Raw genomic sequence first — 22,354 nt, forward strand, 5'->3', positions numbered from 1 at the left:
AACTTATACTATAAGCAGAACTGAGGATAAAATTTTAGACTTAGTGACAATGTTACTTTTTTATTAAATCTTACATAATTAAAAAAATAAAATGATAGTTTAAATTAATTTTAAATTAAGAAATTTAACATGCTGTGGCAGATAAACTTTAGGGTGGTCCCCAGGTTTATGCCCTATATAAGTCCCTCCCCTTGCATGCAGGCAGGACTATGACTTGCTAACAGAATCTGGCAAAGGTTGTGGGATGCTATTTCAATGGTTATGTTAATATATACACACACACATAGATATATAACTCTATTTTTCTAACATTTAGTAGAAACTCTCCTACTAATTTTAAAGATGCAAGCTACTATTATGTGAACTGTATATGGAGAGGGCCACATCGATGAGCACTATGGATAACCCCTAGGATCTGTGGACCTCAGTCCTATAAAAGCAATGAAATGGATTTGGCCAAAGCCCAGTAAGTTTGGACGAAGACCCTGAACTCCAAAGGAAAATGCGGTCTAGCCAATATTTTGATTGTAGCCTTGTAAGATACTGAGCTAAGCCATGCCTGGACTCTTGACCCATGGAAATTATTAACATAATAAATGTATGACATTTTAAGCTTTAAAATATTAGTATACAGCTATCAAAAATTCATACACATGCTAACAAAATCACAGAATGTACATTTACAAATTAACTCCTTTTTACCATTTCACGGACCAAAGTTAGAATGCTAGTCAGGACACTGATCAGGTGGCCTGGAAAATACAGTCAAACTTTGAGACTCACGTTAATAGGGAACAAAATAAAACTAACTTAAAAAAAAGAAAGCTTACTATTCTCTTTATATGTATTTACACATTTAGTCCTTAGGTCAACTCTAAGAAATAGTTACTATTATCTCTTTTTTCTAGATTAAGAAATTAAGAGTTAGAGAGTTTAAATGACCTATCTAAGTTTCATATATGGTAGGTTTGTTTTTGAACCATAATTCAAATCTAAGCAATATGATTTCCAAACTACATTCTCAACAGCTACATGCTACAGCCTCTGTATTTACAGTTTTATTCAGTATGTTTCATTTTACCAAAAAATGTGTGCACACCACATATTTGAATCACTTGTTCAGCCCCTCCTTAGCCAAATCATCTTTTTGCCTAGTTCATTTATTTTTTAATAATTTGAAAATTAGAGCAAATATTTTGTCAGGTATGATGCCTAATTTTTACAATTTATGAAACTTATAGCAATATGTATAAGTATGAGAATGAAGTTTTTTCTACCCCACTGAAGTAACTAAAACTGATCTTTTATTTACATTTAATACTCTTACAATAGAAACTCTGGAAATAACTGTAAATATTATGAAGTAAAATACGCACATACACATACACACTTTAAGTAAACATTTACCCATATACACAATCTCAGTTGGAAGCTATGTGGAATATTTTAGTTCCTGTTTAGTATAATCTAGGTCAGGTTTTGCAAACCTCTATGAGAGGTAAAATGGGGATAACCATTTGAAAACAAATATTCACTTTAGGGATTTCTGGAGGGAAAGGAATGGAAGAGTGGAAAAGAAAGAAAGAAAATGGGTATTTCTTGAAAATAGCTGTGCATTTTAATACATACACAATTATGTACCCTTCTGGGAAAAAGACTATTTTCTAAAAGTCATTTCTTTCATGGTTCCATGATGTTCACTGTCAGGTAACTCCTACTTATAAATCTAAAATTCCCCTGCTATTACTAAAACAAATGTCCTATTACTACTCCAGGAATGAGAATTTAATATTAAAGGTCTCACAATGACAGGATATATCAACATAACCATTATCCATATAAGAATAAATAACAGAAAAGAAAAGATTGCATGTAAGCAGATCTGAGTTCTAATAACATGTAATTATTTATTATTAGCTATAATATCACAATAAGCTACACCATTTTTCCAAGTCCTTGAAATTCTTTGCCAAAACTTTTAGTTTCTCCACTTACTAAATAATTAATAATAATGGCCACCTTACTTACATCATAAAAAATGCAACAGTAAAATTAATGAGTTTAATGAAAAAGTAAAATGAAGTAAAATGTTATCAAAATGTTTCCAAAATTTTAAATGCTAAATACATGTGGATTCATTCTTTTTGTTTTGGGGACTTCCATGGGACAACAGAGGATGAGATGGTTGGATGGCATCACTGACTTGATGGACATGAGTTTGAGCAAACTCCAGGAGTTAGTGATGAACAGAGAAGCCTGTCATGCTGCAGCCCATGGGGTCGCAAAGAGTCGGACACGACTGAGTGACTGAACTGAATTGATTTTGTTTGTATGTCTGACAGAATTATAAAGTTGGTACAAAACAAGCAAAATTCCATAGGCAAAACAGTACCTGAGAAATAACCGACTGCATGATTCAAGCACATTGACAAAATTCTCTCAGGGGAGATATGGCGCATCTATCTAGATAAAGTTTTAGAAATGGTTACAGCAATTTAGGCATCACAGCAAGGATCTTGAGACCCATCCTACATTTTTGGTGAACCCACTTGATAAAGAATTCTGAAGTAGCGTGGGCAAGAAAAAAATCATAATTTTAAGAAGTCAGAGTATCAGGGTTCCCCTTTCTTTAGGGGTAAAGACTAGAAAGGGAAATGATGTAAACAACCCATCTGGAATTTTTTTCAGTTTTATTTTTGTAACTATATAATTACAACTTTGGCCCCCTATAACATAACTGCTTGACTGATACCATAGTCGAGAAATGACACCAAAAAACTAATTTCACAGAGACATTGTAGAATAAGAGTGGGAGATAAAATCTGCATCTCTTGGAAATGCGACTCATACTATCTCTGTGGTCCTTGCTTTGTAACAAACAATGGAGTTCAAGTTCTCTAAACTGGCACTGTAAATATCAAGGAAAACTCCCATTATACTGAAAGAAGTATAATATTTAAAAAAATAAACGATTTCTAAATAGCTGACTTGCTAGATCTCAAGAAGTTTATTTTAAAAAATCAAACTTTCAAGAAAAAATCATTAGCAGTATGCTATTCTCCTTAGTTTCTAACATTTCTAGATTCTCCTAAGTATCAACTGGATCTTAATAAAATAGTATTGAAAACATCAGTATAAATAGGCTAGCATAATGGTGACAGAAAATACTTCAAGTGCTTTTCTTCTCTAATCATTTATTCCCAATATTTCAAAATCAAATTCACATTCTTCATAAATTTGTGTTAATTTTCAAAAGACAAAGTGAGATCAGGTTTAAAAGGAAGAAGGAGCACAATAAGAAATGAAATAAAAAGCCCAAGAGAAGAAACAGTGGTAAAAACTCCTATTGCCATGCATGATATGTCTCTATGGTTCACTGATAGTTTTTTGGGTTTTTTTAACCTTTGAGCAAAGATACTTAACCAAAAACTTAGAGGACAAAATAAACTTTAGAAAAACATAAATAAGCACAATGAATGAAAGAGACTTATCACCAAAAGGCCACTTACCTATTTCTCCCAGATCTTCAATAATACTTGCAAGTCAACCTTGATATGGAGCCCTAGATAAATTCAATTCCAGTATCACATTAGAGCAGCCCTGTTAATAGAGACAAACAATTGTCACTGCTTTGAAAATTAAGTTTTCATTTATGTCCCAATTAGTTCAATGATTTCACCATAAAACATACTAAATCTAAAGGTAAGTATAAAACAGTCATTGCTTTGGGAATCTTCAAACTTGTATAAAATTGCTTTCCTACATTTTGGAAAACTTTAAAGCCACCGTTTGATACAAAGCAAGGACCACAGCAACAGCACTAAGCACAATTTCAAGAAACAGATTTTACTTCCCATTCTTATACTGATTTTCCAGGTTTAAACTTTTGATGATTAAATTTTGTAATTTATAAGACTAAAATTATTTATGTCTCAAGGTTCCCAACTGAAAACATGACTGATTTCAATTGCCTACTTAATGAGTTTTGTAGGTCTTTCCACAATTAACAGATTAATAGTAAGCATTTCTTCTCCCAGGTCAGAAGGTATCTGATATGCTACTGGGGAAGAGTAAAGAAGAATGACTAACAGCTCCAGAAAGAATGAAGCAGCAGGGCCAAAGCCGAAATGATGCTCAGTTGTAGATGTGTCTGGGGAAAAGTAAAATCTGATGATGAGAAAAACAGTACTGCATAGGAACCTGGAATGTTAGATTCATGACCCAAGGTAAGTTGTGAGTGGTCAAGCAAGAGATGGTAAGAATAAACACTAACATCTTAGCAATCAGTGAACTAAAATTGACAGAAATGGGCAAATTTAATTCAGCTGACTATTGTATCTACTACTGTGGGCCAGAATCCCATAGATGAAATGGAGTAGCTCTCATAATCAACAAAAGAGTCTGAAATCCAGTAGTTGGGTGCAACCTCAAAAATTACAGAATGATCTTGGTTCATTTCCAAGGCAAGCCATGCAACATTAGAATAATTCAAACCTATGCCCCTACCACAGTTAGTGAAGAAGCTAATCAGTTCTACGAAGACCTAGAAGACTTTCAAGAACTAACACCAAAAAAAGATGTTCTATTCATCATTGGGGATTGGAATGCAAAAGCAGGAAGTCAAGAGATACCTGGAGTGACAGACAAGTTTGGCCTAGGAGAACAAAATGAAGCAGCACAAAGACGAACAGAATTCTGCCAGGAGAATGTACTGGTCATAGCAAGTACCCTTTTTCAGCATCACAAGAGATGACTTTACACATGGACATCACCAAATGGTGAATACCAAAATCAAACTGATTACATTCTTGTAGCCGAAGATGGAGAAGCTATATACATTCAGCAAAAACAAGCTAACTGTGGCTCAGATTATCAGGTTCTCATAGCAAAATTCGAGCTTAACTAAAGAAAGCAGGGAAAACCTCTAGGCCAGCCAGGTACAACTTAAATCAAATCCCCTATGAATATGCAGTGGAGGTGACAAATAGATTGAAGGTATTTGAGGTAGTCAACACTGCCTGGAGAACTATGGAGGAAGGTCCATAATATTGGACAGGAGGCTGCGAACAAAACTATCCTAAAGAAAAAGAAAAGCAAGAAGGCAAAGTGGTTATCTGAGGAGGCTTTACAAATAGCTGAAGAAAGAAAAGTGAAAAGCAAAGGAGAAAGGGAAAGAAACATGCAACTCTGATTGCTAGGGACCACATGAAAAGTCGCAGGGAGACTAAACCTAAGTCTGGAACAGGAAAGAGTACCATGTTCAATTAGCAACATTTCCACAGGCACTGAAAATGATGAATGATATCATATACCATGCTCACTGAACATTTAAGCATTTCAGTAATTTTATTTAAATCATTTCCAAACACTTTTGGCTGAAAAATCCTTTCTTCCAATGAAAACTTGGTGAGAGGTCAATTAATTAAGCAGATAAAAATGAAACATTCTGACTGAATCAGGATCCCAAATACTCAGTACCACCACTATTCTTTCACCAGTTACCCTGGGGGTATTCTAGGAAGCTTAGATATATACTGCAAAGCATAACTTGAAACCACTGTTTTAGTTAATCTTAAGTATTACATAACTCAAAGTTACAAAAATATAGGTAATTCAAACTCCTGTTCTTAACATTCTAGCATTCTTTCTCTGTTGCTTCTGTTCTCCATATTTCTCTCAATGACAAAATTTTGCATAGCAGCAGACTCCATCCTTGACTTTACTTATGTTAATCTTTCTTCCCCAATCATTTCTTGCCGGCTACATGCCACCAAAAAAAAAAAAATTCTTATGGAAATGTAGCAGCCTAAATTGTTTTCTAATTCCATACTGACTTATTTTTCACTTCCCCATATTCACAGATATCAATTTTCCCTAAATCAACCTATAAATTCTAGATTTTCAAATAAAATCTAAAAATGCATTTTAAAGTATAAGTTATAAAATGTCTATTATTATCAAAGTTAAAAAATGAAGGACAAAGCGAAGAATCTCACTCTATCAAATATTAGGATACACAACAAATTCAGGGACAGACACAGAGATACAGAGTTCAGAAATAAAGTCACAGGTCAATGATAACTTTATGTGTGATAAGGATGATATCAAAAGTAAGAGAAAAGGTTGGTGCTAACTCATTGTATAGAGAAAGAAAAATAGTCTCAGAATATGGCAAAAACTTAGCTCCTTATTTTATACCATATATAAATTTGAAATTTAACTAAAGAGCTTGGTGGCTCAGATGGTAAAGAATCCACCTGCAATTCAGGATTTGATCCCTGGGTTGGGAAGAAGGTAATGGCTACCAACTCCAGTTAATCTTGCCTGGAGAATCCCATGAACAGAGGAGCCTGGCAGGCTACAGTCCATGGGGTCGCAAAGAGTTGGACAAAACTGAGCAACTAAGCACACATGCACACAAACAATTTTAAAATGTGAAAGTTATCTTCTCAAAGCTAATAGAAAATATTCAGGTGAGTTTTTTGAAAATTAGAAGTAAAAGGCAATTCTGAAACAAAACATAAATAATGAGCCATAAAATTAATGACTTTTACTAAGTTAAGATGAGAATTTTTCAGTGACTAATGTTGCCAAAAGGTGTGTGAGGTCTGGCTGTCTGCTGCTCAAAAGCCAATTAATAGGTCAGGTTGGTGGGAAGGAAAGTTTGCTTTATTTCATATGCTGGCAACTGGGGAGGGAGGGCAGATGTCTGTCCAAAGGACAACTACCCCTGCACTGGCACCAGTGGGGCAAGAGCTTTTATAGACAGAAGTGCGGCAAGGGGACTAGATGCAGAAACAGCGCGGTCATCTCACAGTCACCTTCAAGTTGGTCATCAATGGTCTGATTGTTTTAGACACAGTTAATTATCAATTCTAGGATCCAGTTGTTCTCATTTTTTTGTGATCAATTCTTGGAATTGTAGTAGCTTATGCTGTGGGTTGGAGAAAGAAATGGCAACCCATTTCAGTATTCTTGCCTGGGAAAACCCATGAAGAGGACCCTGGTGGGCTTCAGTCCATGAGATAGCCAGAGTAAGACATGACTTAGCGACTAAACCACCAGTTCCACATGTCATGGGAACAGTCTGGTCATCATACAGTTAACTTCTTCCACCTAGTGTTTCAGTATCTATAAGACGGCTCATTGGATAAGGTTCAGAATGTTATCTATAGCCCTGTAGAAGGAATTAAAGGTCCCTGACTATACTTAATGAGTACATTATTTGGTCTCCTTTGCTTGTTTTCCTTTATTTCCACATGTTCTCATTTTTCTGATTAAACTTATTCTTTGATGAAAGTTTTCCACAGACAAAAGACAGGCAGAAGATACGGGGGGAGGATAATAGGGTCCAGTTATGACATCATATATAAATTGAGAGAAGACCTAACGCCAACAAAGAATCAATATTAGAATACTCAGAAGAAACTAATAGAAAAGTAAGTAAAAACTTGAAATGGCACTGCCTTCGAAGGGGAAGCCAGAACAGCTCTCAAGTAGTTTAAAATGCTCAAAATCACTTATCTGAAAGATGCAGACTAAAATGATATACAACTTACATCATCAGAATAGCATAAATCTGAATACTGGATTCTACCCAGTGTGTCAAGAATACAGAAAGATGAGCTCTCTTGTTTACTGCTGGTGGAAGCTAAACAACAGCTATTTTTAAAAGGAGCCTGGAAGACCTAAAATGCCAACCTGTTTTTTATGGACCCAAAACACTTATGTAGAGTTCTATTGTAGCATATATCAGCTTAGTTTTTTTTAATTTAAATTTATTTAATTGGAGGCTAATTACTTTACAATATTATATTGGTTTTGCCATACATCAACATGAATCCACCATGGGTGTACACGTGTTCCCCATCCTGAACCCCCCTCCCACCTCCCTCCCCATACCATCCCTCTGGGTCATCCCAGCACACCAGCCCCAAGCATCCTATATCCTGCATCGAACCTGGACTGGCAATTCATTTCTTATATGATATTATATGTTTCAATGCCATTCTCCCAAATCATCCCACCCTCTCCCTCTCCCACAGAGTCCAAAAGACTGTTCTATACATCTGTGTCTCTTTTGCTGTCTTGCATAGAGGGTTACCATTACCATCTTTCTAAATTCCATATATATGCATTAGTTTACTGTATTGGTGTTTTTCTTTCTGGCTTACTTCACTCTGGATAATAGGTTCCAGTTTCATCCACCTCATTAGAACTGATTCAAATGTATTCTTTATTAATTAATGGGTGAGTAATACTCCATTGTGTATATGTACCAGAGCTTTCTTATCCATTCATCTGCTGATGGACATCTAGGTTGCTTCCATGTCCTGGCTATTATAAACAGTGCTGCGATGAATATTGGGGTACACATGTCTCTTTCAATTCTGGTTTCCTAGGTGTGTATGCCCAGCAGTGGGATTGCTGGGTCATAAGGCAGTTCTATTTCCAGTTTTTTAAGGAATCTCCACACTGTTTTCCATAGTGGCTGTACTAGTTTGCATTCCCACCAACAGTGTAAGAGGGTTCCCTTTTCTCCACACCCTCTCCAGCATTTATTGCTTGTAGAGTTTTGGATCACAGCCATTCTGACTGGTATGAAATGATACTTCATTGTGGTTTTGATTTGCATTTCTCTGATAATGAGTGATGTTGAGCATCTTTTCATGTGTTTGTTAGCCATCCATATGTCTTCTTTGGAGAAATGTCTATTTAGTTCTTTGGGCCAGGTTGTTTATTTTTCTGGAATTGAGCTGCAGGAGTTGCTTGTATATTTTTGAGATTAGTTGTTTGTCAGTTGCTTCATTTGCTATTATTTTCTCCCATTCTGAAGGCTGTCTTTTCATCTTGCTTATAGTTTCCTTTGCTGTGCAGAAGCTTTTAATTTTAATTAGGTCCCATTTGTTTATTTTTGCTTTTATTTCCAGTATTCTGGGAGGTGGGTCATAGAGGATCCTGCTGTGGTTTATGTCAGAGAGTGTTTTGCCTATGTTCTCCTCTAGGAGTTTTATAGTCTCTGGTCTTACATTTAGATCTGTAATCCATTTTGAGTTTATTTTTATGTATGGTCTTAGAAAGTGTTCTAGTTTCATTCTTTTACAAGTGGTTGATCAGTTTTCCCAGCACCACTTGTTAAAGAGATTGTCTTTAATCCATTGTATATTCTTGCCTCCTTTGTCAAAGATAAAGTGTCCATAGGTGCGTGGATTTATCTCTGAGCTTTCTATTTTGTTCCATTGATCTATATTTCTGTCTTTGTGCCAGTACCATACTGTGTTGATGACTGTGGCTTTGTAGTAGAGCCTGAAGTCAGGAAGGTTGATTCCTCCACTTCCATTCTTCTTTCTCAAGCTTGCTTTGGCTATTCAAGGTTTTTTGTATTTCCATACAAATTGTGAAATTATTTGTTCTAGCTCTGTGAAAAATATCGTTGGTAGCTTGATAGGGATTGCATTGAACCTACAGATTGCTTGGCCTTTATCCCAGGGATGCAAAGATTCTTCAATATCTGCAAATCAATCAATGTAACATACCACACCAACAAACTGAAAAAAGCCATATGATTATCTCAATAGATGCAGAGGAAGCCTTTGACAAAATTCAACATCCATTTATGATAAAAACTCTCCAGAAAGCAGGAATAGAAGGAACATACCTCAACATAATAAAAGCTATATATGACAAACCCACAGCAAACATTATCCTCAGTGGTGAAAAATTGAAAGCATTTCCCCTAAAGTCAGGAACCAGACAAAGGTGCCCACTTTCACTACTACTATTCAACATAGTTTTAGAAGTTTTGGCCACAGCAATCAGAGCAGAAAAAGAAATAAAAGGAATCAAAATTGGAAAAGAAGATGTAAAACTCGCACTGTTTGCAGATGACATGATCCTCTACATAGAAAACCCTAAAGACTCCACCAGAAAATTACTAGAGCTAATCAATGAATATAGTAAAGTTTTAGGATATAAAATCAACACACAGAAAATCCCTTGAATTCCTATACACTAATAATGAGAAAATAGAAAGAGAAATTAAGGAAACAATTCTATTCACCATTGCAATGAAAAGAATAAAATACTTAGGAATATATGTACCTAAAGAAACTAAAGACCTATATATAGAAAACTATAAAACACTGGTGAAAGAAATCAAAGAGGACACTAATAGATGGAGAAATATACCATGTTCATGGGTCAGAAGAATCAATATAGTGAAAATGAGTATACTATCCAAAGCAATCTATAGATTCAATGCAATCCCTGTCAGCTTAGTTTTTATTTCACTTTTTATTGATATGCCATTCTCTCCCATTAATTTCTCCATTTTCATTAACCAAAATTAATGTTTAAAATAGATAAATAAAGTAACGTCAATAAGCATATCATTTATAATTATGGTTATAAATACCAGAAATGTGTTCCTCTGTATAGCTGGACTGGACAGTGGGAAAGTGAAAGGCAGACATCTGCTATTTTTCACTATAATAAACTTTCTGTTTTATTTGTTTTTTAAACTCAGCACATGTATTTCTTTAACCAAAGTTCATTTTAAATAAACAATAAAGCAAGAAGCTAATTTTAAAAATAAAAAACATTAAGATTGCAACATATAGGTTTTATTTAAATAAGCATGTCTTATTTTAGTAACTTAAACCTCAAGAAAAAAAAATTTAAGTCATTGAATATTGATCATAATGATCACTTAATTATATACCAAATGATCACTTAGATTAGGGGAGAAAAGCTGAATTTAAAAAAAAAAAAGTTAATTAATAGAAAAAAACAAGCCAGTGAAGAAAACTAAGAAATCAGAGAAGGCAAGAGCAGAGCCAAAGAGACAAGTAAGAATTCTCTCACATTCACACACATGGATTTGCCGCTGACTGTATGTCAGGCACTGTCCATGCTCTGAGATAAGCCATAACGCTGCTCTCATGAAGTGTACAGTATAATGAGGAGTATGTATGATTTCAGTGTGCTGAGCAACATGGCACATGCATGTGTATACACACACAAGGGCAGGATTCAATTTAAGCTGAGATATTCAAAGATGTTCTGAATGAAAGTTCACATTTACAAATACTCCCTTGTCTATTTCTTTTAGCCTTTTAAATTGGTTTCTATATTTATTTAAGGACTGTTGTAGGAGAGCAGAGCATAATTCAAGCATTCCCAGAGAATTTGAACTCTTTTCTTTTAAGGGACTGTAGTAAACAAAGTGAACAATTACTAGGTAGTTAAATTTTCTTGGCTCCCCCCACCCCACACCCCAGGAACTCCCTGATACTCAAAAAAGAGATTTGTTTTCTTAACATGTTACTTGGAACTCTTTGTTTCTACTCTGTCTTTTAATTAACAAAAATGAAGATATGTCCTAAAAGAAATATTACCATTTAATCATTTCCAAACAGAAACGCTGTGCAAAGCTTAAGCATAATACAAAATATTTTGTTTAGTGAATGTCTGATTTGGCAAAATACACTAAAATCTGAAATAAATAAATAAAATACATTTTCATATAGGTCATAATGTGTAATTGATGTTAAAAAGTAAAAATTACACTAACATTTTACATACTGTTTTCATAAGATATAGTTATATCTTTGAAAATTCAGCATAGGTCTTCTTAGGGAACAGTGAAACCTAAGGATTATTTTATTATCTCAAACTAGCTAACACTAAGCGCAGGTGGCAGCGGCAGTCGAGAGCTACCCCACGTCTGAGACCAGGGGCAGCAGCCTAGAGTGCCAGGCTGCGACGGCGCAGGAACGGCTGAGAGGAGCTACCCCACGTCCAAGGTCAGGGCAACGGCCAGGAGAAGCCACCCCACGTCCGAGGCCAGGGGTGGCGGCCGGGAGGAGCGACCCCACGTCCAAGGAGTGGTGGCTGTGTGGGCGCAGGAGGGCCTAGAGGAGCTATCCCACACTGAAGGTCAGGAAGGGCGGCAGGAGGAGATACCCCTCATCAAAGGTAAGGAGCAGCAGCTGTGCTTTGCTGGAGAAGCCGAGAAGAGATATCCCATGCCCAAGGAAAGAGAAACCCAAGTAAGATGGTAGGTGTTGCAAGAGGGCATCAGAGGGCAGACACACTGAAACCATACTCACAGAAAACTAGTCAATCTAATCACACTAGGACCACAGCCTTGTCTAACTCAATGAAACTAAGCCATGCCTGCGGGGCAACCCAAGACGGGCGGGTCATGGTGGAGAGGTCTGACAGATTGTTGCCCACTGGAGAAGGGAATGGCAAACCACTTCAGTATTCTTGCCTTCAGAACCCCATGAACACTATGAAAAGGCAAAATGATAGGATACTGAGAGAGGTACTCCCTAGGTCAGTAGGTGCCCAATATGCTACTGGAGGTCAGTGGAGAAATAACTCCAGAAAGAATGAAGGGATGGAGCCAGAGCAAAAACAATACCCAGCTGTGGATGTGACTGGTGATAGAAGCAAGGTCTGATGCTGTAAAGAGCAATATTGCATAGGAACCTGGAATGTTAGGTCCATGAATCAAGGCAAATTGGAAGTGGTCAAACAGAGATGGCAAGAGTGAATGTCGACATTCTGGGAATCAGTGAACTAAAATGGACTGGAATGGGTGAATTTAACTCAGATGACCATTGTATCTACTACTGCGGGCAGGAATCCCTCAGAAGAAATGGTATAGCCATCATGGTCAACAGAAGAGTCTGAAATGCAGTACTTGGATGCAATCTCAAAAACGACAGAATGATCTCTGTTCGTTTCCAAGGCAAACCGTACAGTATCACAGTAATCCAAGTCAATGCCCCAACCAGTAACGCTGAAGAAGCTGAAGTTGAACAGTTCTATGAAGACCTACAAGACCTTTAAGAACTAACACCCAAAATAAGATGTCCTTTTCACTATAGGGGACTGGAATGCAAAAGTAGGAAGTCAAGAAACACCTGGAGTAACAGGCAAATTTGGCCTTGGAATGCAGAATGAAGCAGGGCAAAGACTAACAGAGTTTTGCCAAGAAAATGCACTGGTCATAGCAAACACCCTCTTCCAACAACACAAGAGAAGACTATACACATGGACATCACCAGATGGTCAACACCGAAATCAGACTCTGCAGCAAAAGATGGAGAAGCTCTATACAGTCAACAAAAACAAGACCAGAAGCTGACTGTGGCTCAGATCATGAATTCCTTATTACCAAATTCAGACTGAAACTGAAGAAAGCAGGGAAAACCGCTAGGCCATTGAGGTATGACCTAAATCAAATCCCTTATGATTATATAGTGTAAGTGAGAAATAGATTTAGGGGACTAGATCTGATAGATAAAGTGGCTGATGATCTATGTAATGAGGTTCGTGACATTGTACAGGAGACAGGGATCAAGACCATCCCCATGGAAAAGAAATGCAAAAAAACAAAATGGCTGTCTGGGGAGGCCTTACAAATAGCTATCAAAAGAAGAGAAGTGAAAAGCCAAGGAGAAAAGGAAAGATATAAGCATCTGAATGCAGAGTTCCAAAGAATAGCAAAAAGAGATAAGAAAGCCTTCTTCAGTGATTAATGCAAAGAAATAGAGGAAAAAAACACAATGGGAAAGACTAGAGATCTCTTTAAGAAAATTAGAGATACCAAGGGAATATTTCATGCAAAGATGGGCTCGATAAAGGACAGAAATGGTATGGACCTAACAGAAGCAGAAGATATTAAGAAGAGATGGCAAGAATACACAGAAGAACTGTACAAAAAAGATCTTCACGACCCAGATAATCATGATCGTGTGATCACTCATCTAGAGCCAGACATCCTGGAATGTGAAGTCAAGTGGACCTTAGAAAGCATCACTACGAACAAAGCTAGTGGAGGTGATAGAATTCCAGTAGACCTATTTCAAATCCTGAAAGATGATGCTGTGAAAGTGCTGCACTCAATATGCCAACAAATTTGGAAAACTCAACAGTGGCCACAGGACTGAAAAAGGTCAGTTTTCATTCCAATCCCAAAGAAAGGCAATCCCAAAGAATGCTCAAACTACCTCACAATTGCACTCATCTCACATGCTAGTAAAGTAATGCTCAAAATTCTCCAAGCCAGGCTTCAGCAATACGTGAACCGTGAACCTCCTGATGTTCAAGCTGGTTTTAGAAAAGGCAGAGGAACCAGAGATCAAATTGCCAACATCCACTGCATAATGGAAAAACCAAGAGAGTTCCAGAAAAACATCTACCTCTGCTTTATTGACTTTGCCAAAGCCTTTGACTGTGTGGATCACAATAAACTGTGGAAAATTCTTCAAGAGATGGGAATACCAGACCACCTGAGCTGCCTCTTGAGAAATCTGTATGCAGGCCAGGAAGCAACAGTTAGAACTAGACATGGAACAACAGACTGGTTCCAAATAGGAAAAGGAGTACATCAAGGCTGTAAATTGTCACCCTGCTTATTTAACTTCTATGCAGAGTACATCATGAGAAATGCTGGGCTGGAAGAAACCCAAGCTGGAATCAAGATTGCTGGGAGAAATATAAATCACCTCAGATATGCAGATGACACTGCCCTTATGGCAAAAAGTGAAGATGAACTAAAAAGCCTCTTGATGAAAGTAAAAGTGGAGAGTGAAAAAGTTGGCTTAAAGATCAACATTCAGAAAAACGAAGATCATGACATCCAGTCCCATCACTCCATGGGAAATAGATAGGGTAACAGTGGAAACAGTGTCAGACTTTATTTTTTCGGGCTCCAAAACCACTGCAGATGGTGATTGCAGCCATGAAATTAAAAGACGCTTACTCCTTGGAAGGAAAGTTATGACCAACCTAGATAGCATATTCAAAAGCAGAGACATTACTTTGCCAGCTAAGGTCCATCTAGTCAAGGCTATGGTTTTTCCAATGGTCATGTATGGATGTGAGAGTTGGACTGTGAAGAAGGCTGAGTACTGAAGAATTGAGGCTTTTGAACTGTGGTGTTGGAGAAGACTCTTGAGAGTCCCTTGGACTGCAGGGAGATCCAACCAGTCCATTCTGAAGGAGATCAGCCCTGGGATTTCTTTGGAGGGAATGATGCTAAAGCTGAAACTCCAGTACTTTGGCCACCTCATGCGAAGTGTTGACTTATTGGAAAAGACTTTGATGCTGGGAGGGATTAGGGGCAGGAGCAAAAGGGGATGACAGAGGATGAGATGGCTGGATGGCATCACTGATTCGATGGAAGCGAGTCTGAGTGAACTCCGGGAGTTGGTGATAGACAGGGAAGCCTGTGATTCATGGGGTCGCAAAAAGTCGGACACGACTGAGCGACTGAACTGAACTGAATTGAGCTAACTACATTTAAATCTGAGAACGCAAATAAACATTGGTCACAAAGGTTGATAGCATAACCAATGTTTCAGTGACAAGAAAATAACTAAACAATCACACCCCAGCAGAGCAACAAATTTATAGCCTTAATTCTAGTCCTTGGGCAATGGTGACGTATGCATATAGAATAAGAGAAACAATAACAAGCTTCTGATAAATAGGGAAAGATTTTTTAAACTTATTTAGAAGGCAGTCCATATTCTATATGAGTTATTCCATTCCCACCAAAATTTATTAAGGGTTCAGGACGTGCTTTGCCAAAGGTTTTTTTTTTTTTTTTCTTTTGCATCAGGCATTTACATGACAGGAACATCATATCTTTATCATTTTGTACAGATGTTGCAATTATCAAGAAAGAAAATAGGATTTTTTAAAGCTGGTTCTGCAAAGGCGAAACACTATGAAACCTCCAATAGAAACATAGAGAGCTCGCTACAATTAGTATCCTAACTGTGATTATTATGAACTCCACAAGAAAAGGAATGTTTTTGTCTGTTTAATTCACTTTTGAGCCCCATAAATCTAAACCACTGACTGACAAACAGTAAGCACTACATAAATGCTTGTTAAATGGATCTATTAATCTATTGATAGGTCAACATGGAACGGATAGGTACGTGCTGTGCTTAGTCACTCAATCATGTCTGACTCTCTGCGACTCCATGGACTGTAGCCTGCCAGGCTCCTCTCTCCATGAGGGTTCCCCAGGCAAGAATACTAGAGTAGGTTGCCATGCCCTCTTCCAGGGGATCTTCCCAAACCAGGGATCAAACCCAGGTCTACCACATTGTAGGATTCTTTACCATCTGTGTCACCAAGGAATGTAGAAATGAAATTTTAGGTAGAATTAACAGGGCATCTAAACCAGGTTAAGCGATACTACCCTTAGGTAATCTGGTTCAAAATTACATTCAGTGATTTTTTTTTTAAATAGATAAGACATGGAAATATAGAAGTGCTCTGACCCAATGCCTTAATCTAATATGACACAATATTAATTTTATTTTGGAATTTCAAATATTAATTGAGAACATATATTTTATATATGTTTAACCTATGTTAAATTGAGAAAATATATTTTATAACATATGTTGAGAACATATATTAATTGAGAACACATATTTTAGAGTTTGAGAACATATATTTTAGAACGAGTATAAAATGTTTTAAAATTTGAAAAATACTAATTTAACTTATATTAAATTGAGAACATATATGATAGAACATATATTGAGAACATATATTAATTGAGAACATATATTTTAGAGTTTGAGAACATATATTTTGGAGTTTGAGTATAAAATGTTTTAAAATTTGAAAAATACTGATTTAACCTATATACTAATAAAGTAGGATTTGTAGTTAGTGTAGGTAATACTCGAGCCATACTTAAGTGATGATTGCATATAATGCAAAGCTATCAAGCATATAAAAATATACACACAAATACTAATTATAGGTAATCTACATGAGATTTATCACAAGTTTGGTTTTCAACTTATTCTTCTGTCATCTTTATACAGCACAACATAAGAAGAGTTCCTTCAGAATTGCAAGGAAGAGGTATTTTAATTATCAAAACTTATATTCAATATCTTTTGGCCACAATGCATAAATCATGAAAACATTATCTTAGCAGAATGCGGTCTCTGCAAGATTTATTCCGGTTTGATTGACCCACTTATTGGTTAATAGCATCTGAATCTAAGAAAGTAAAGCAAATAGTGCTCCAGGTGCCACCATATCCCAATCAAACCATTAAGGAGATATAGCCATAGGAGTTGAACTGAGATTCCAAGTTCACTTTGAAAGTAAATCACAATGAATGTTAACTTTGCTGATATTATGGGCACAGTTCAAAACATACTAATTCAAAGTTAGGACAATATTATTGGTCTTCACTTTTCACATTAACAAATCTGTTTCTAGCTTTGAATTGAAAATATCTATATTTTAGTAGCAGATTCAGTCAGATAGGTAATACAAAAATTAAACTTAAATCAACGAGTAAACAAACCCTACTGGTTAGGTGGAAGGTGAATAAGCAGCCATTAAAGGAAGAAGTAATGCTAGGTCAGTTACATACAGGATTCTGCTCTCTTAGACTTCTTTAAGGGCAAAAGTCAGAGCTGGCTGGTGAAACTGTAAAAATGCATGACCATATTTACACAAATAAAAACACTTTGAAATCAAATTTCATTTGTTTCTATTCTTTATCACTGGAAGAATATTTAGCATGAAATCTTGCCTCAAGCAATTTTTAAATACATAATACAGTAATCTGTAGGCATAATGCTGTACAGCAGCTCTCTAGAACCTTTTCATCTTGCCTAATCAAAACTTTGTACTACTTAAGAGCAATGGTTAATTGCATAGAAAACTTTCTTTTCAATCACAGCAATTGTTGTTGTTGTTTAGTCCCTAAGTCCTATCCAACTCCTTTGAGAACCCATGGACTGAAGCCTGCTAGATTCCTCTGTTCATGGGATTCATCAGGCAAGAATACTGGAGTGGGCTGCCATTTCCTTTTCCAGGGGATCTTCCTGACTCAGGGATCAAATCTGTGTCTCTTGCAGTGGCAGATGGATTATTTACCACTGACCCACCAAGGAAGCCCATTTCAATTAATGAACACTTACTAAGTACCAGGTGTACATTACCTACTGGAGATAACAGAAATAAAAGGTACTCTCCCTATTGCCTGCTGAAGCACAGGTCAAGCATTCTTTCAAATGAATGATATTCCACAAAGCCAAAGATAGATTTAAGTTAAAATGTGATACTGTGCAAGTAAAAGTAAGTATGGGGTGATACCAAGTATAACGTCCATTTCCCATGTAGAAATAATTATTTATGAGGCAGGAGGAGAAAGTGACACTTCTGTCCAAATCAGAATTACATGACCTCCTGAATTTCTCCTGAAGTAACAAAAAGAACAATTCTTATACTCTAAAAGCTGAAGGCTTTTGGTTATATATTTTTTCTCTATGTTTTATGAAAAAATTACTGGTAGTAAATAATTTTGATGACATTAAAAGTTAAAAAATGAACTTATCAAGTGAATATAACTCACTTTTCACATGATATACATTTATAAGTTGGAGCTATTTTATTGTAATAATTTTCAATTATTTAATTAGAGTTATTAAAGCCATATAAATCATAAGCATGCATATATATGCTGCTATAAGTCAAACTGAACAACACATCTCCAAAATAACATAAATACTGTTTACTATTTCTAATAGGTTGTGGAAGACAAAAAACACACAGTACTCTAAATACCATAACTAATACAGTAAAATATTAAAAAACTAGAGAAAGAAAAAAAGCACTTCGGGCAATAAAATTAAGGTACAAATTCTAACCCCAAATTCAAAAACTTTTACAACCATAGGTAATAGATTGAATACAAGCTCTTGAGTTCAAGTAGGCTAGAGTTAGTTGACTTTAATTAGTTCTACAGAGACATGTGCTCAGTGGGAGTTCAAAAAAATAAACCACAAAGTTAATAAAAGAGAATTTCTTCAAAAACCATTTTAGTTTTCATTGTTGTTCTTGACCAAGTATAAGACTACTTTAGAGGAAAATGAGAAAGAAAAAAGCTATTACTAGAACTAGTAAAGCAGGTTTAAACACACTCAGATTATAAAGAACAATACATAGATCAGATTTCAAGTCCTTCATTGTAGTATGATGCCTAAGCCTTAGAAAAATGTATCAAAGTGCTTTTTTCCTCTGTTTCCTTTTATTCTCTTGCTCATCCTTTCCTATTTTGGTAATTCCCTCTTTTCCATTTTACCTGTATAAGAAAGTAAGGATGCTAATTTCTTTTGACCAATAATCATTTTTATTAACATTGATACTAAGTTTAATAGGCTTTCCCAGTAGCTCAGTGGTAAAGAATCTGCCTGCAATGCAGGAGACACAGGAGAAGGTGAAGAAATTCCAGCTGAGCTATTTCAAATCCTAAAAGATGATATTGTTAAAGTGCTGCATTCAATATATCAGCAAATTTGGAAAACTCAGCAGCGGCCACAGGAATGAAAAAGGTCAGTTTTAATTCCAACCCCAAAGAAGGGCAATGTCAAAGAATGTTCAAACTACTGTATAATTGCCCTCTTTTCACAGGCCAGCAAGGTTATGCTCAAAATCCTTCAAGCTAGGCATCAGCTGTATGTGAACTGAGAACTTTCAGGCGTACAAGCTGGGTTTAGAAAAGTCAGAGGAACTAGAGGTCACACTGCCAACATTTGTTGAATCACTATGTTTAAACCTTTAAGTGTGTGGATCACAGCAAACTGGAAAATCTTAAAGAGATGGGAATACCAGACAATCTTACATGTCTCTCGAGAAACCTGTATGCAGATAAAGAAACAGCAGTTAGAACCAGACGTGGAACAATGGACTTGTTCAAAACTTGAAAGGAGTACAGCAAGACAGGATATTGCCAACCTGTGTATTTAAGTTCTATGCAAAGTACATCATGGGAAATGCCGGGCTATATGAATCACAAGCTGGAATCAAGAATACCAGCAGAAATATCAACAACCTCAGATATGCAGATGATACGACATAATGCCATAAAGTTAAAAGGAACTAAAGAGCCTTTTGATGAAGGTGAAGGAGAAGTGTGAAAAAAGCTGGCTTGAAACTAAACATTCAAACAACGGAGATGGCATCCTGTCCCATCACTTCATGGCAAATAGAAGGGGAAAAAGTGGAAGCTGTGAGAGATTTTATTTTCTTGGGCATCAAAATCACTGCAGTGGTGACTGCAGCCACAAAATTAGAAAACACTTGCTCCGTGGCAGGATAGCTATGACAAACCTCAGTTCAGTTAAGTTCAGTCACTCAGTCGTGTCTGACTCTTTGCGACCCCATGAATCGCAGCACGCCAGGCCTCCCTGTCCATCACCAACTCCCGGAGTTCACTCAGATTCACATCCATCGAGTCAGTGATGCCATCCAGCCATCTCATCCTCTGTCGACCCCTTCTCCTCCTGCCCCCAATCCCTCCCAGCATCAGAGTCTTTTCCAATGAGTCAACTCTTCGCATGAGGTGGTCAAAGTACTGGAGTTTCATCTTTAGCATCATTCCTTCCAAAGAAATCCCAAGGCTGATCTCCTTCAGAATGGACTGGTTGGATCTCCTCTAGATAGCACATTAAAAAGCAAAGACAACACTTTGCCAACAAAGGTCTGTATAGTCAAAGCTATGGTTTTCCAGTAGTCATGTATGGATGTCAGAGTTGGATCATAAAAAGGCTGAGTGCCAAAGAATTGATGCTTTCAAATTGTGGTGCTACAGAAAACTCTTTGGGAGTCCCTTGGATGGCAAGCAGATCCAACAAGTCAATCCTAAAATAAATCAACCTTGAATATGTATTAGAAGAACTAATGCTGAAGCTGAAGCTAAAACACTTATGTCACCTGATACAAGGAGCTAACTTATTGGAAAAGACCCTGATGTTGGGAAAGACTGAAGGCAAATGGAGAAGAGGGAGACAGGGGACGAGATGGTTAGATAGCATCATAAACTCAATGAACATGAATGTGATCAAACTTCATGAGACTGTAGAAGACAGAGGATCTTGGCGTCCTATAGTCCATGGGGTAACGAAGAGTTGGACAGGACCTAGTCACTGAACAACAACAACCAAGTTTAACAGCAGGTCAACATTTACAATCTTCAGAGAAAATCCCTGGTTTATTTAATTTTCTTATTTCTTCTCTCTTATTTTCACTGACTCATTTTCAGCAAAAATGAGTCTCACCTGCAGCAAAAATTAACAGAATGCTAAGTGTGTGAACAGGGCTTTAATTAGTGAGTGGACAAGCTTAACATGGATGAAAATGATTCTCTAGCTGCGGCAAACCAAGAAGAAATAGAACCATGATGCAGGCACTCTAGAGAACCAGAACTCTAACCTTAGGGAAAGTATTTTACTATCTAAACAAGATTTAGGAGGCTGGGAGTTGTAGTCGTTTGAGGGATATACAGCCACAACTATTTAAGGAGTCTGATAATGCTGGACGACTTGGAATTTTCATGTTTTCTCAACCATTTGTCAAAGGATTCTATCCCCAAATCCCTCCCTTGACAAATTCATAGTCTTAATCTTATACCATTTCTTTTGTCTTGTACCCTAATATAATGTATTTGTTAATAAGGAGAATCCTCTACATATTCACATTTTGCCATAAAAACTTTTCTACCACTATCATATTTTCACCCAAGACACAATCTCTGCTTCATAACTGCTAAATTAATATTAAAGCTACTTAAATTTATGAACCTACTTCCTGCCTATCTACAGATTTTTATTCAATTCTTTCATTGTCTCAAGTTGATCATTCAGCTGAAGTTCCACCAAAACTAACCTACTTCTATCATCCAATCTAATCTGCCCAGAAGGAAAAATTAAAAAAAAAAAAAAACAAAAAAAAAAAACAGAAATTAAACCTCTATTTGAATGAACTGTAATTTGAATTCAATAATGTTAAGAGCAGTAATGAAGAAAATGACCACCAAGGAATGCAATGGATCAAGCAATGGATTCTCTTCTGAAGGCAATTTCCCTTCAGTTCAGATCAGTTCAGTTCAGTCACTCAGTTGTGTTCAACTCTTTGTGATCCCATGGACTGCAGCATGACACACCAACTCCCGAAGTTTACTCAAATTTATCTCCATTGATTTGGTGAAGCCATCCAAACATCTCATACTCATTGTCCCCTTCTCCTCCCACCTTCAATCTTTCCCAGCATCAGGGCCTTTTAGAATGAGTCAGTTCTTCACATTAGATGACCAAAGTATTGAAGTTTCAGCTTCAGCATCAGTACTTCCAATGAATATTCAGGACTGATTTCTTTTAGGATGGACTGGTTGGATCTTCCTGCAGTCAAAGGGACTCTCAAGACTCTTCTGCAACATCACAGTTTCAAAGGATCAATTCTTCAGCATTCAGCTTTCTTTATATAGTCCAACTCTCACATCCACACATGATTA

The 22,354-nt window shown here is 36.6% G+C and overlaps 1 protein-coding gene across 1 annotated transcript in view; it reads right to left on the reverse strand.

The window, feature by feature from the left end:
* Positions 1 to 22,354, reverse strand: part of FOXP2 (forkhead box P2) — a 671,719-nt gene that overhangs the window by 448,431 nt on the left and 200,934 nt on the right. The window contains exon 3 of the mRNA XM_040260147.1: positions 3,510 to 3,600. The gene's annotated coding sequence lies outside the window, so the exon portion shown is untranslated. The remainder of the gene's footprint in view (positions 1 to 3,509; positions 3,601 to 22,354) is intronic.

The sequence above is a fragment of the Oryx dammah genome, unplaced genomic scaffold (assembly GCF_014754425.2).
Source record: "Oryx dammah isolate SB20612 unplaced genomic scaffold, SCBI_Odam_1.1 HiC_scaffold_18, whole genome shotgun sequence".
In the NCBI taxonomy this organism is placed as follows: domain Eukaryota; kingdom Metazoa; phylum Chordata; class Mammalia; order Artiodactyla; family Bovidae; genus Oryx; species Oryx dammah.